We start from the raw sequence: 11,753 nt of genomic DNA, 5'->3' as shown, positions 1-11,753 counted from the left end.
TATCTTCTCCTGGAATTCTGTCTCGTATAGATTAATTTCTCCTTAAAAATACCAGCTGGTCAAAATTAATCCGGAGTCCTCCAATACAGTGCGCCTCATAATAATATCGTTGGTTTGGCACGTAAGACCCAAGAATATAATTTAATAGTTTGCTGAAACACCGTGTATGTGCCATGCTGATGATTCAGTTGCGATGGTATATTGCAGTGATGCTCAACAAATAGCCGAAGTGGCAATGTGCAAAATGCTTTGTTGTTTGTAGCGTTAGCTATACTGCCCTAGCCGAGCCAGTTCCGCGTGGCTCCTCAAGAGCCGTGCTGCGCATGCGCGAGGATCAGTGATGGCGCATCGGAGCCGGCACCTCCCGCGCACTCCACCGCTGCCGCGTGCCACTCGCTGCCGCCGGTTCACGTTTTCCAGAGGAGTGACGTCGTAGCCGAGGTAGACGCACTGGCGCCGGCGAGCACGCAGCTATTCGCATTCGCTGTGCAGTCGCCGTCTGACACTGCGCTGGAGCCGCTTGATAGCGCCTCTGACTGGCGTTTGCCAGTGTGGTTTAGCCATGGAGAAGGAGAGCACAAAAGCTGCTCAACGGCGCAGAAGAGCGGAGAAGCTTAACTCATCGCATCCTGAAGTAGTTGCCTGGCAAAATAAATATACATGTGCCACATAATATGTATACCGTGTGGGTGTCATTGGAGCAGCAGTAAGCATGACAGTCAAGCTAATCCTAGACAATCAGGAAAGCTAAGAACAATCAGCTGAACCATTGCTAACGCTACGTTATCCTGCATAGCCGAGCTAAGCCACTGCAACATTTTCTTTTTTCAAGTGAAACTTGTTATGCGGCTTTCGAAAGTGCGCCAGTCACAAACGTATTTGTACGCACCGTTTTCGAATGATTGATGCTCTTTCGATCGTAGGCTTGTCGGCAGTCAGCAGTTTCTGATATGGCAATCGGATATTTTATCGAGTTCACTTGTCATTTCACGTTGCCACATTTCATTGTTGCCCGGATATGAACGCGTGGCCTGACGTTCCGGCGCCGGCACCGCAACGTGAGCCATTAGAGGAATTTAGTCTGTCCGGCACACCGCTATACGCAAAATGCTTTGCGAGTACCGGAATACCACCTCAAATCTATCAAGTGGCCGTCGTGCGCTCTGTAGTTCGTTAGCTCGACTGTAGGTTTTTATTTGCTTTAGATTCATGTCCTTAAGCTTCGACAGCAAAACATTCGTGTTGATTCGGCACCGTTTTCGAGAACCATACTCTAATAATTAATCAATGCTGTAGGCTTAGCGAAGGGCAATCCCGGAATCTCGGAGGACATAGATTACGTCTTGTTTAGTTGTTCTTACCCTCCATAGGTCGCGCCACTTGACATGGCTGCAGCTACGACACATGCTATCTGGTATTACGCTACGCCTTCGCGTTACCGGAATATCGGACAGACTAAAATACGCTATTAGGCACGATGCCAGCTGTGGAGGCGCGTCCTTACGCCACGCCCGCAATTAATCAGAGCCATTCGGCTTCCATCGGGAATAGAATGACGGGAATAAACAATGGTAGGAAGCGGGGGCGTAGCCAAGGGGGGGGGGTGTTCTAACCCCCCCGAAATTTTTTCAGTTTTGCTTGAGTATATATACACGCACACATACAAACGCACGCACAAACATGCTTAAAGTATGGTTGAACCCCCCCCCCCCCCCAAATAATAAAAAAATCTGGCTACGCCCCTGGTAGGAAGAAAGAAAGAAAAGCAATGCGTCAGGCACGCATAGGCCAAGCTTCGATTGCCCACCCTTTTACGGATAGAGGAAGGTCTCCGAACTCTGCCGGTGACCTCGCGTGTATTTCAGGGTTACTGGGTGCCCTGGAGACGGTGATCATCCACTTCACGCACACGGTGGCCGAGGCGCGGTTGCTGTCGTTGGTGCCGCAGGCGCTGGACATCCTGCTCCGCAGCGTGCCCACCTTTACGCTCACGCGCGGCATATCGCAACTACAGCGCCTGCAGCACGAAAACGAAATCTGCCTGGCCTCCGAGGAGCTACTCGCCATCGCCTGCAAGAACGTCGTGCTCGGACGCACGGTTTCGCTCAAGTACTGCTGCGGTGGTATGCCTCAACCAAAGCTACTTCAACACCCGCGCAAACGTTCTTCTGTCGGCTTCACTCACACGCCATTGCACTTGTAGCTTTGTCACGTGACAGATATCTGTTTCACAATGAATACCAATTGCTTGTAACGTCATTTGTTGAGTGACACACGGAGAAACGAATGAGCTTCAATGAAAACGATATCTTAAGTTGAATGAGTTCTCGTATGCGATAGACGTTAAAGGTGCCCGTAAGGTTATGGTGAACATTTGACCGGTCACAAGAAAGCAACAAAACATGACATAAATGTGAAATATTCACCAAATAAAAAGAAAACTCTCCAAGTTTCCACAGCATGATGTGCAAGGGTGTGCGCTCGTGCGTGACAACTTAGAACCACGTACTGCGCAGCAGCGGGTCAGCCCACGCCAGTCGAGATGTGGTCAATACGGAGGAGTGTTCGCTGTGTTCGAATCCGTGAATTCGGATAAGTTCGAATCCGTGAAGGGCAACGTGAATATTGTCGAGAGTACAAAGAAGCGCCACCACATATATTTGGTAAAGATTTCACATTTTTTATCTTGTTTCGCTGATTTCCTGTAGCCGGTGCACCATGGCTTTATGGACACACTGGACTAGAATGGCAACTTTTCTTTCAGTCTAATTAGGAATAACTTGTTTTAATTACAAGAAAAAATCACTACTCTTTCTTTCGACTGCTACGCAGTGCTACCATCGCGAAACGGAAACGACACTATGGAGGAGCCCCGGAAGGCGATGGTAGAGCCCTACGAACTGTCGGGCGCCGTAATGATTGAGGTGTTCATCATGCTAGCCGAGGCCGTAGTGCTGCTCGCTTTCTTGTCGATCATGGACGCTGCCGCGTACGCCAGGATCCGCAAGAAGCTGCGTGGGACGGTGGGTTATTGGCCTCCATTCACCTCATTTACCAGTTGGTTCTGGTAATGGCTATGTAATGCTGAAGTTATGAGCTGTAGTTGCGCATCATTAACCTTGCCTGGCCTTTAGAAGAGAGTATACTTTGAAGCGCACAGTGTTAACTTCACCTGCGCTGCCGACCTAGCGAGGTTGTCTAGACTGCGATAAAGTTGTGGTGCTTGCTGCAGGGGGACTCTTCGCTCCTTTTATCGCATTAAGGAGTCTTCCCATAATAGCACCACAGAACAGCTAACCTTCCCGCAAACTTTTTTCCCACTTTTTCTCATTGCAGAACACAAAGGAACGAGCACATGAAAATCTTGCTCGTAGGCAACCTTGTGTACTGCTGGCTCTCGAATACGTAACCCATAAGCTTACTACATGGTATTATCTTCCAGCTGAATGATGCAGCCATCCATGATACGGCTCGTTATTTACATAACTAGTTTGACCAGCATAGAAGCCGTGGCAATTTTGGAATCCTTAAGCTCCTGACACTTCCTTCTCGATGCACGCCGTTCAGTTCCACAGAAACAGAGGTGCCGGCTCGCCCCAGGAGTGCCAGGAGGGACCGCGACTGGCCAAGTGTCCGCTCGATTCGGACGTCGGCCACGAGGCCGCCATGGTACAGAAGCTGGGCTCGGGACCCATGCCGCCCGAGTACGCGCTGGTGGTGAGCAAACTGACCAAGTCATTCGGCCTCTGCCACGGCGTCGACAACGTCAGCTTCATCCTGAAGACCGGCCAGGTAATTGCATGCGCCTCCCCGTGTCGCAGGTGTGAAATCTCGTTCACACCGGTGGCTAGGACCGGCCACGTGATAACTTGCGAGGGGCGACGAAAAAGCTATTCAAATTGACCGATGTCCACAACCGAGTGCGACCTATACCCGTCGCCTCGCAGAATTCACGTCGGCTCGCATATAGCTCGAATTGCCACTGCCCCATAAAATAAGCTGACGTCCTCTTCCTGCGCATGCGATTGGTTCAGAGTTTGGAAAAATCCAGCAGTGAGCGACTGAGCCCAAGCAGTCGCTTTGCGACCGTTTGCGACCAGTCGCTTTTTGACTAAATTGGTCGCGCGACCGGTGCTAGTCACAGGTGCGAACGAGCCTTTAGGGCTCGTACACACTGGCGAATGACAGAAGTCACGCTGCCGATTGTGAATGGTGACAATACAGTCAGTGACTTAAGGCAACCGATGTTATCACCGACATGTGCGACAGACTTGTGACCCCTGCGAAGTACTACGCGTATGTCGCTCACGTCTGCTCGCACCGCTATTACCTCGTAAGATTAGCAACGTGTAGTTCTGGCACACACAAATGGTTGAGGAACAAAGACAAATCGAACCGCCAGTGACTGTATCGAAACTGGCAATAAATGGCGTTTTGTCGACATCTTTGACGCTTGTGCTTATGGCGTAATGATGACAGTATCGGCCTTATGCTTAAGTTTTTCAGCGAAGCAGAAACGCGAATACAAACGGGAATACAGCGTAGGTAATAATCCGTCCCGATATGCATGCTGTTTCCCCACGAACTTTTTCTCTCTCTTTTTTGCATTTCAGCATTTATTTCTGTTTAATATCAAGTTCGATTCTTTATTTATTTCTTCAGTTTCTTTCATTAACATTAGAGGACGCTGCTATCGCGGACGCCCGGTTTCAGGGATAGCAAAGTGTGAACATGCTCGTTACAGCGATCAGTAAAAGTAGGTTCGACGTTTGGTGTAAGAAACATAGAAAAAACAAAAACAAGAGAATGAGCATAAAAACCAAGGTTACTCTAGCGTAAAACGCTCAAGGTTAAGCTAAGAAGTTATAGTCTCTTTTTTAAAAAAGATACATTCAGATAGGCAAGGCACAAAGCCCGATATAAGGCTGGGCTTAGTTGCTCACATACTACCGGCCACTTTCGAAGATGAAACTCGCAGCATTCGTCTACCCATCAATCAATGTATTAATCATTTCAGTCAATCGACAACCGACACGCACGCTCTTCGTGCACTTTTCGCCCCTATTGAAGCCTCTAAACCACTAGATATTCAATAACACCGACGGAAAGTTTGGAAAGAAACGAATCGGCTGTCTAACTGCTTCCCATCGCAGTGCCTTGGCATAATCGGCGTTACTGGGGCAGGGAAGACGGAGCTGATGCAGCTGCTGACGGGCCTGTCCGAGATATCGTCAGGTGACGTCTACCTGGGCTCGCTGTCGCTGTCGCACACACCGAGGGAATACGCCTCCAAGATCGGCTACTGCCCCGACACACTTGGCCTGCCCGACCACCTAACCGGGCGAGAGGTACGACAGGACGTAAACTAACTTAGCAAAAATAAGTGTTAAACACGTTTATCGAATAGCATAGCAAGGAAACACGGCGCGCCGCAAACTTTCTCGTTTATTAGATGAACGCTGGGTTCGACAACCAAAACTATATGCACACCGCCTCCAACCATCACGTTCAGAAAATAGGCTTAACTTGAACGGTTGACACATTCTAATGCCTCTCGTGAGCGCGACTAAGGAAATGCAATGCGCATCTTGGGCATGTTCATATAAGTTTATACTATCCCACTTGATCAAGCGAAGTCGTGGATTCAAGTTGACGCCCAATTTTGGATACGGGCGTAACAGCAGCGATAAGACCGAGAAAGAACATAAAGTGCAATCATTTTAACTTCTTGGGCATCTAATCACAGCACACGGCCACCTCTGCATTCAACCGCCAGGTTAACGTGTACGCCGCCGCCGTGAACTAGTGGCCTCGAGCTCAGCAGTTCAGAGTCATCAAAATTAACACAGAGCGAAGCCGTTTCGTTGCAGGAAAACGGTATATATTTTTTTTTTTTTGCATCACTGGACATCTAGGACTGCTGAGATTCAAGAAATGGATACAATACCCGTTTATAATGTCATTGGCTTCACCTCCATAGTGGCGCAGCTTCCTGGCACTAGCGTCATTTTCCTTACGCACAGCATACAAATTATTGGATTGGCTTAAAATACGCAGAATTTGGGGCTACAAGCAGTCAAAAATGTGCGTTAAAAAACGAAAGAGCGACACTAAGGACCATGCAAAATATACTAGAGTAAATATGGCTACATGCAAGAATTCGGTCGAGATTCCTGGGGGGAATTATTTTAGGCAGCGAGAAACAAAAGGTTTTTCTTGGTTCTTGTCTTGAACTAATTAGTTATGTAACATTGTTCCCTCCCATTTAAAACACAATGTGGCGCACTTACCGAAACAAATTTCTTAAGACAGTTCTCAGCTAGGAGTTCTATCCCATATCTCATTGGTTATTTAGGAAGCCAACACAGCCTTCATTTGCTGAATGTTAGTGCATTCTGGCAATTACGTGACAAAGCGAACATCCGACGCAAAAGTAACGCAAAATGAAACGCCTTGGTGGCATTTTGTACGTCGTCCTCTTTTATTTGATTCGATCTCGTTGCTGCACAAAATACTATTAGTATTTAAAAAAAAGCTTTAAAGAGGAGACTTTCAAGTAAGTTCATGACGTGCAATCACTTACTATTGGCAAAATGTGTTCTCGTTCGTGTTTACAGCACTCACGGATTGAAACTCCACATCGTTTCTTTTAGTGTAACGACTGCTATGAGCAAATGCTCATGATAACTGCTTCATGTCACTGAAAATCTGGCCGCTTCAGGTAATTTTGGCTGTGAAGTTATCGTTCGAGTAAAAATCACGCCGATATGACACGAACTGTAGACGCTGGAAACGAAAGTAGGTGCATTGCGTAACCTTAACTTTTCGCGTTTCAATCCGTCAGTACTGTACTCTTTGTATGCCGGCATGAAGATCCTCTGCCTAGCAGTACTTCGTGCTTTCGAACTGCTTTCATTGCTACGACGGTGACCATTCACGATCGATATATGGACGCAGATTATCGAGCTGTTCTGTGTGCTTCGGGGCTACCGGCTAGACGACACGGCAGCCATGGTGAAGAACTTGCTGCGCATCATGGAGCTGTCCACCGTGGCCAACGAGATCACCAGCAACTATACGTGGGTGCTTTTCTCTCGGCTGAGCTATAACCATGCGAAACAAGCACGATGCGCAGCGAAGCGACTTTTCAGTATGGCGAAGGACACTGACCTTTAAACGAGGACACCTTTCTTGTAATAATTGTTGGGTTTTTACGTCCCGAAACCACAATATGATGAGAGACGCCGTAGTGGAGGGCTCTGGAAATTTCGACTACCTGTGGTTCTTTAAGGTGCAACTAAATCTACGCACATGGGCCTCTATCACTTTGACCCCGTCGAAATGCAGTCGCCACGGCAGGGATTCGGTCTCGCGACCTTTGGGTCAGCAGTCGAGCACCATAACCACAAGCGAGTCCCAGTTGCTTCTGCGGTGCAACCAAGATCTCGGAGATTTCAATGTATATGTGCTGTAAAGTAAGTGTACACGCGTTAGTGCATCAATAAAAAATTTTGTTAAATTTTCAAGTAATTTCATTACATTTCGAAAGTAATTGTAATTTCATTATTTTGGGCCGGCTGTAACTTGTAACGTAAATATATTGTAAAAATGTCTAGAAAAGTCATTAGTAATGTAGTTTAGGGGCAATCTTGCCATTTCTGGCCTTGAGTTATATAGATGGTAAAGGCACACTGAATTTGCGCGTAATGCAGCCCTGGCGACAAGCGCAAGCTGTGCATCGCGCTGGCCATCGCGGGCCTGCCCAGCGTCATTCTGCTGGACGAGCCCAGCACTGGCGTCGATATGGCGGCGAAGGCGCAGATACGGCGCAGCCTCAGCATCGTCCGCGAGATGACAGACTGCGCCATACTACTCACCTCGAACAGGTTAGTTCAACGTTACTCTGGCGCTGAGGGCTCACAAATAGCAGCCAAGTTAGCTCATTCACCCTAAAGTCCCGCGGAGGCGCCAGTGGCGACGCCTGGCGAGCGAGGTCGCGCGGGGTCATGAGGAGCGGAGCTCCTCCGCATCAGAGTTTTACATTCGCGTTTTTTAGTCTGTCCGGCATTCCGCTATGCGCAAAATGCTTTGCGTACACCGGAATACCGTGTGTGAACTGCGCATGCGCGCGCCCGGAAAACATGGCCACACTGCCGAAAGCTGTTGCCGTCTACCTCGCATCTATCAAGTGGCCGCCGTGCGCTCTGTAGCTCGTTAGCTTCGAATTGAGGCTTTTATTTGCTTTAGATTCATGTCCTTAAGCTTCGACAGCAAAGTGTTCGTGTCGATTCGGCACCATCTTCGAGAGCCATACTCAAATAATTCATGCTGTAGGCTTAGCGAGTGGTGATGGGCGCTTCCGGGATTGTGTTTGTTAGTTTTTTTATCCTCTGGCGCCACTTGCCGTGGCGGCAGCTGTGGCATACGCTATCCGGCATTACGCTACGCCTCGGCGATAGGCCTGACTGGCTGCCCAGGCGGCGCTGCGAAAACGGTGCTAAAAAGCGCCCCCTACGACAAGTTCTTTGGTTTCGAGTAGTCAGACAAGCGGCCGCATGCAGCACTAAGCTCAGATGCGCAATGGAGCCGTCGCTGTCGGTTGTGCTGCGCTTTGGATCTCGGCCAATTTCTGGCGTGGCTGAGTTCTTCAGGCCAAGCAATCTGCGTAAACGCAAGAAGCTCGTCAACGTCAAGTATGTTTCACGACGTGCAAGAGATTGAAGGAACCATTTCGGCGCGCTGCAACTCGCAAGTGCAGCGAATCTCATACGACGTTGAACTCGAGTTAAGTTTTACGAGGCATGCTCGCGCGATTAACGACAGTGCATAAACGAAAAGATTGCTGTTAAGAAAGCCGACATGAGTTGCATTACACGACGAAACGGAATCAAGAAAGGTGCAGTGACGAAGGCTAGCCGTCGGCGGCCCGAATGAGCGCATTCGCGTCGTGTGCCGTTTTCTGCCGCATTCAGTCGCAAACACACTCCACCCCCCCCCCCCCCCCCCATGCACGGTCGAAATTTTCAACATTTGCTTCTAGGGAATTCGTCAAATTCTGTCAGCGTGCGGTGGCAGTCGAGAAGCGACGGCGCGCAATGTTTACAGCCGGCCGCTGGAAGCAGCCGGCTGTCTCGTTTCGCACGAAATGCCGGCTGCATATCCTCGTGATCGCCGTCGGCAGCCACGGCGTGCCGTCTGGACTGCACACAGGGAATATATACATATATAAACGCGTGCACGCGCGTACGAAAAGTAATCAGCACGTTACGTTGCAAACCACGTTTTGCTCGCGTACTCACTTCACGCGTCGGACGGCACGTATCCAGCGGTTCCGTCGCTCCACTTCGTACGGCTTTCAGGGGAACCAGTAAAACCGCACATTAGGATCCTTACCCCCATGTTCGAGGCAATTAACCACGCAACAATAACGGCGGCGACCGCGCTTCGGGACCGCGCGCTGCTCAGAGCCGTCGCCCAGACCACCTGCTTTCGACACGGTTTGTTGAAGCAGGGATCGCTCGTCAAGCATGTCAGACTGCAGGCATAGCGGACAAGTTCCTGCGTACGTTTTAAGCACTTTTTGAGCCTGAAAACTAGGCGCGAAATTAAGTAAAAGCGCTTAAAGCAACTGAGAACTGCGTAACTCGCCGGTCGGCGACCATTTTTGACTACCCAAGCAACTTCGGCGCACGCCACCAGGCTCCGCCACAGTACTCAAAACTCCAGCGCGTCAGCCCTATACCGGAATACCGGAAGGACTAAAAAGCGCTATTGCTCGTGGGTGGTCGTCCAACAACCGATTTCGCGTTTGGTTACGCTGTTGCTTATGGACTTGGCATACGCTTCGCATCTTCATGTAATCAATAAGAATTTCTCGTGTTTTACGTGCCAAGACTACGAGGCACGCCGTAGTGGAGGGCTCCGGAAATTTAGACCACCTGGTGTTCTTTAACGTGCACTGACATTGCACACTGCACGAGCCTCTAGCATTTCGCCTCCATCAAAATGCGACCGCCGCAGCCGGGATCAAACCAGCGTCTTCCGGGCCAGTAGCCAAGCCACTAAGCCACAGCGGCTGCTTGTTGATAAGAACAGCCTTATTTACTGTAGAGTCTAGCTGAGTGAAGCAGCTTTATTACTATGTACTGAGCATTTTTGTGCAGACGCCATTTGGGATGTTTGAATTGTTTATCGTTATTAATTTTAATGATGTAAATTTTTACTCGTTACTTAAGAAGTATAGTTCCAGTTTGGTCTGTCACATTTCTTCTTTCAATGGATTCACTTCATCGCACATGTTTAACCATACATAACGGACATATAGCGACAGCGTTGGAAATAATTCTAAAGCGCGCCAGCTCGTTCCGCTATGCTATAGCCCTCGCTTTTTGACGAAGTGGAAACGGTCCCTCAGTCACGGTCGAAACCACCCTATATGTTTGTTCGTGGGTGCGTTTGTATCCGTGCGCGCACATATACAGGTGCAAAATTTAAATAGGGGGAGGGTTGGAAACCACAAGGAAATCTACGAGGTTTTCCTTGTGGCTTCGTGCTACAAACGGGTGGTTGTCAGTTTCCCTTTCTTAACCGTCCGACACCTTGCGGGATTCCGCGGAACTGATTTCCAATAATGTGTCCATGTGTTTCGAGTTGTCGATGAAATCGCCCTCGCGCTGCCGATTGCTAGCTTTCTGGTTAGCTCAGTTGGTAGTAGAGCGACCATCCCGGAAAAGCGTTGGTTCCAGGTTCGATACCCAGACCAGGAAGAATTTTTCGGCAACAAGAAGCTTTCTTTTGTGAAATCCGCGCGGACTTTTTTTTTTTTTTTTTTGGCTTCGTGCATAAAACGGGCGTTTGTCAGCGTCCCTTTCTTTCTAAGCCATTTTGGTAGCCAGAATGTAGTAGATGGTTCCAGCGGCCACACCAACCTAACATAATCCGGCATTCGTTGTGAGAAACATGTTAAGGCTGGTGGCGTCTTGATCTCTGGAATAACAAAGTGGTTCCACAGATCCTATATCGGCCATATTGTTACTCTCTTTGACACTGTCGAAAAATGAACACTACTTAAATGCGCCCCTCCGTTCCTTCCCAGCATGCAGCAGTGCGAGGTGCTCTGCGACCGTATCGCTATCATGCTGTCGGGCCAGCTCGAGTGCATCGGCACGGTGGACGAGCTGAAGACCAAGTTCGGCCGTGGCTACACGATCACCATCAGACTGCGCCAGGACACCTTCGACGACTCGGAGTACCAAGAAGACCTGACGGAGGACATGAAGGCCGCGTTCCACAGCTGCCAGCTCGACCATTCCTTTCAGGCAAGCCTCGTTTAGTTTTCGACTTAACGTGCCCAACGGTATCGAAATTTCAATGTGCTCAACTTAGTCGGTCCCAAAATACCGTGCGGTGCGTTAAAAATAATTGGAGTGCAAACTGTCGAACATGTGCGTACCTGGTGGCCTGAAAGTGCCGAAGTCTAGCGCTTAGTAATAATGTGAGGGAAAAACCCGTTCATGTGTGTTGTCTTATTATTATTTGATATATGAACTTTTTTCGTCGCCTTATTGCTTCTAGCGTGTGCGCTGCTCGTGTTTTGTATTGAGTGTGTTTCTACCGCGTGGGTTTCGCCTCCAAGTTGAGTCCGAAGTGGTTTTTCGTCTTTAAACGGAATTTTTCGAGATAATGGCAACGCTTTCAAATCATTTGAGAAGCTTCAGATTTATCCATGCGATCACTTTGAAAGTGATCCCCAT

Source organism: Rhipicephalus sanguineus, chromosome 5 (assembly GCF_013339695.2).
Source record: "Rhipicephalus sanguineus isolate Rsan-2018 chromosome 5, BIME_Rsan_1.4, whole genome shotgun sequence".
NCBI lineage: Eukaryota > Metazoa > Arthropoda > Arachnida > Ixodida > Ixodidae > Rhipicephalus > Rhipicephalus sanguineus.
Note: the sequence above shows the minus strand (reverse complement) of the source record.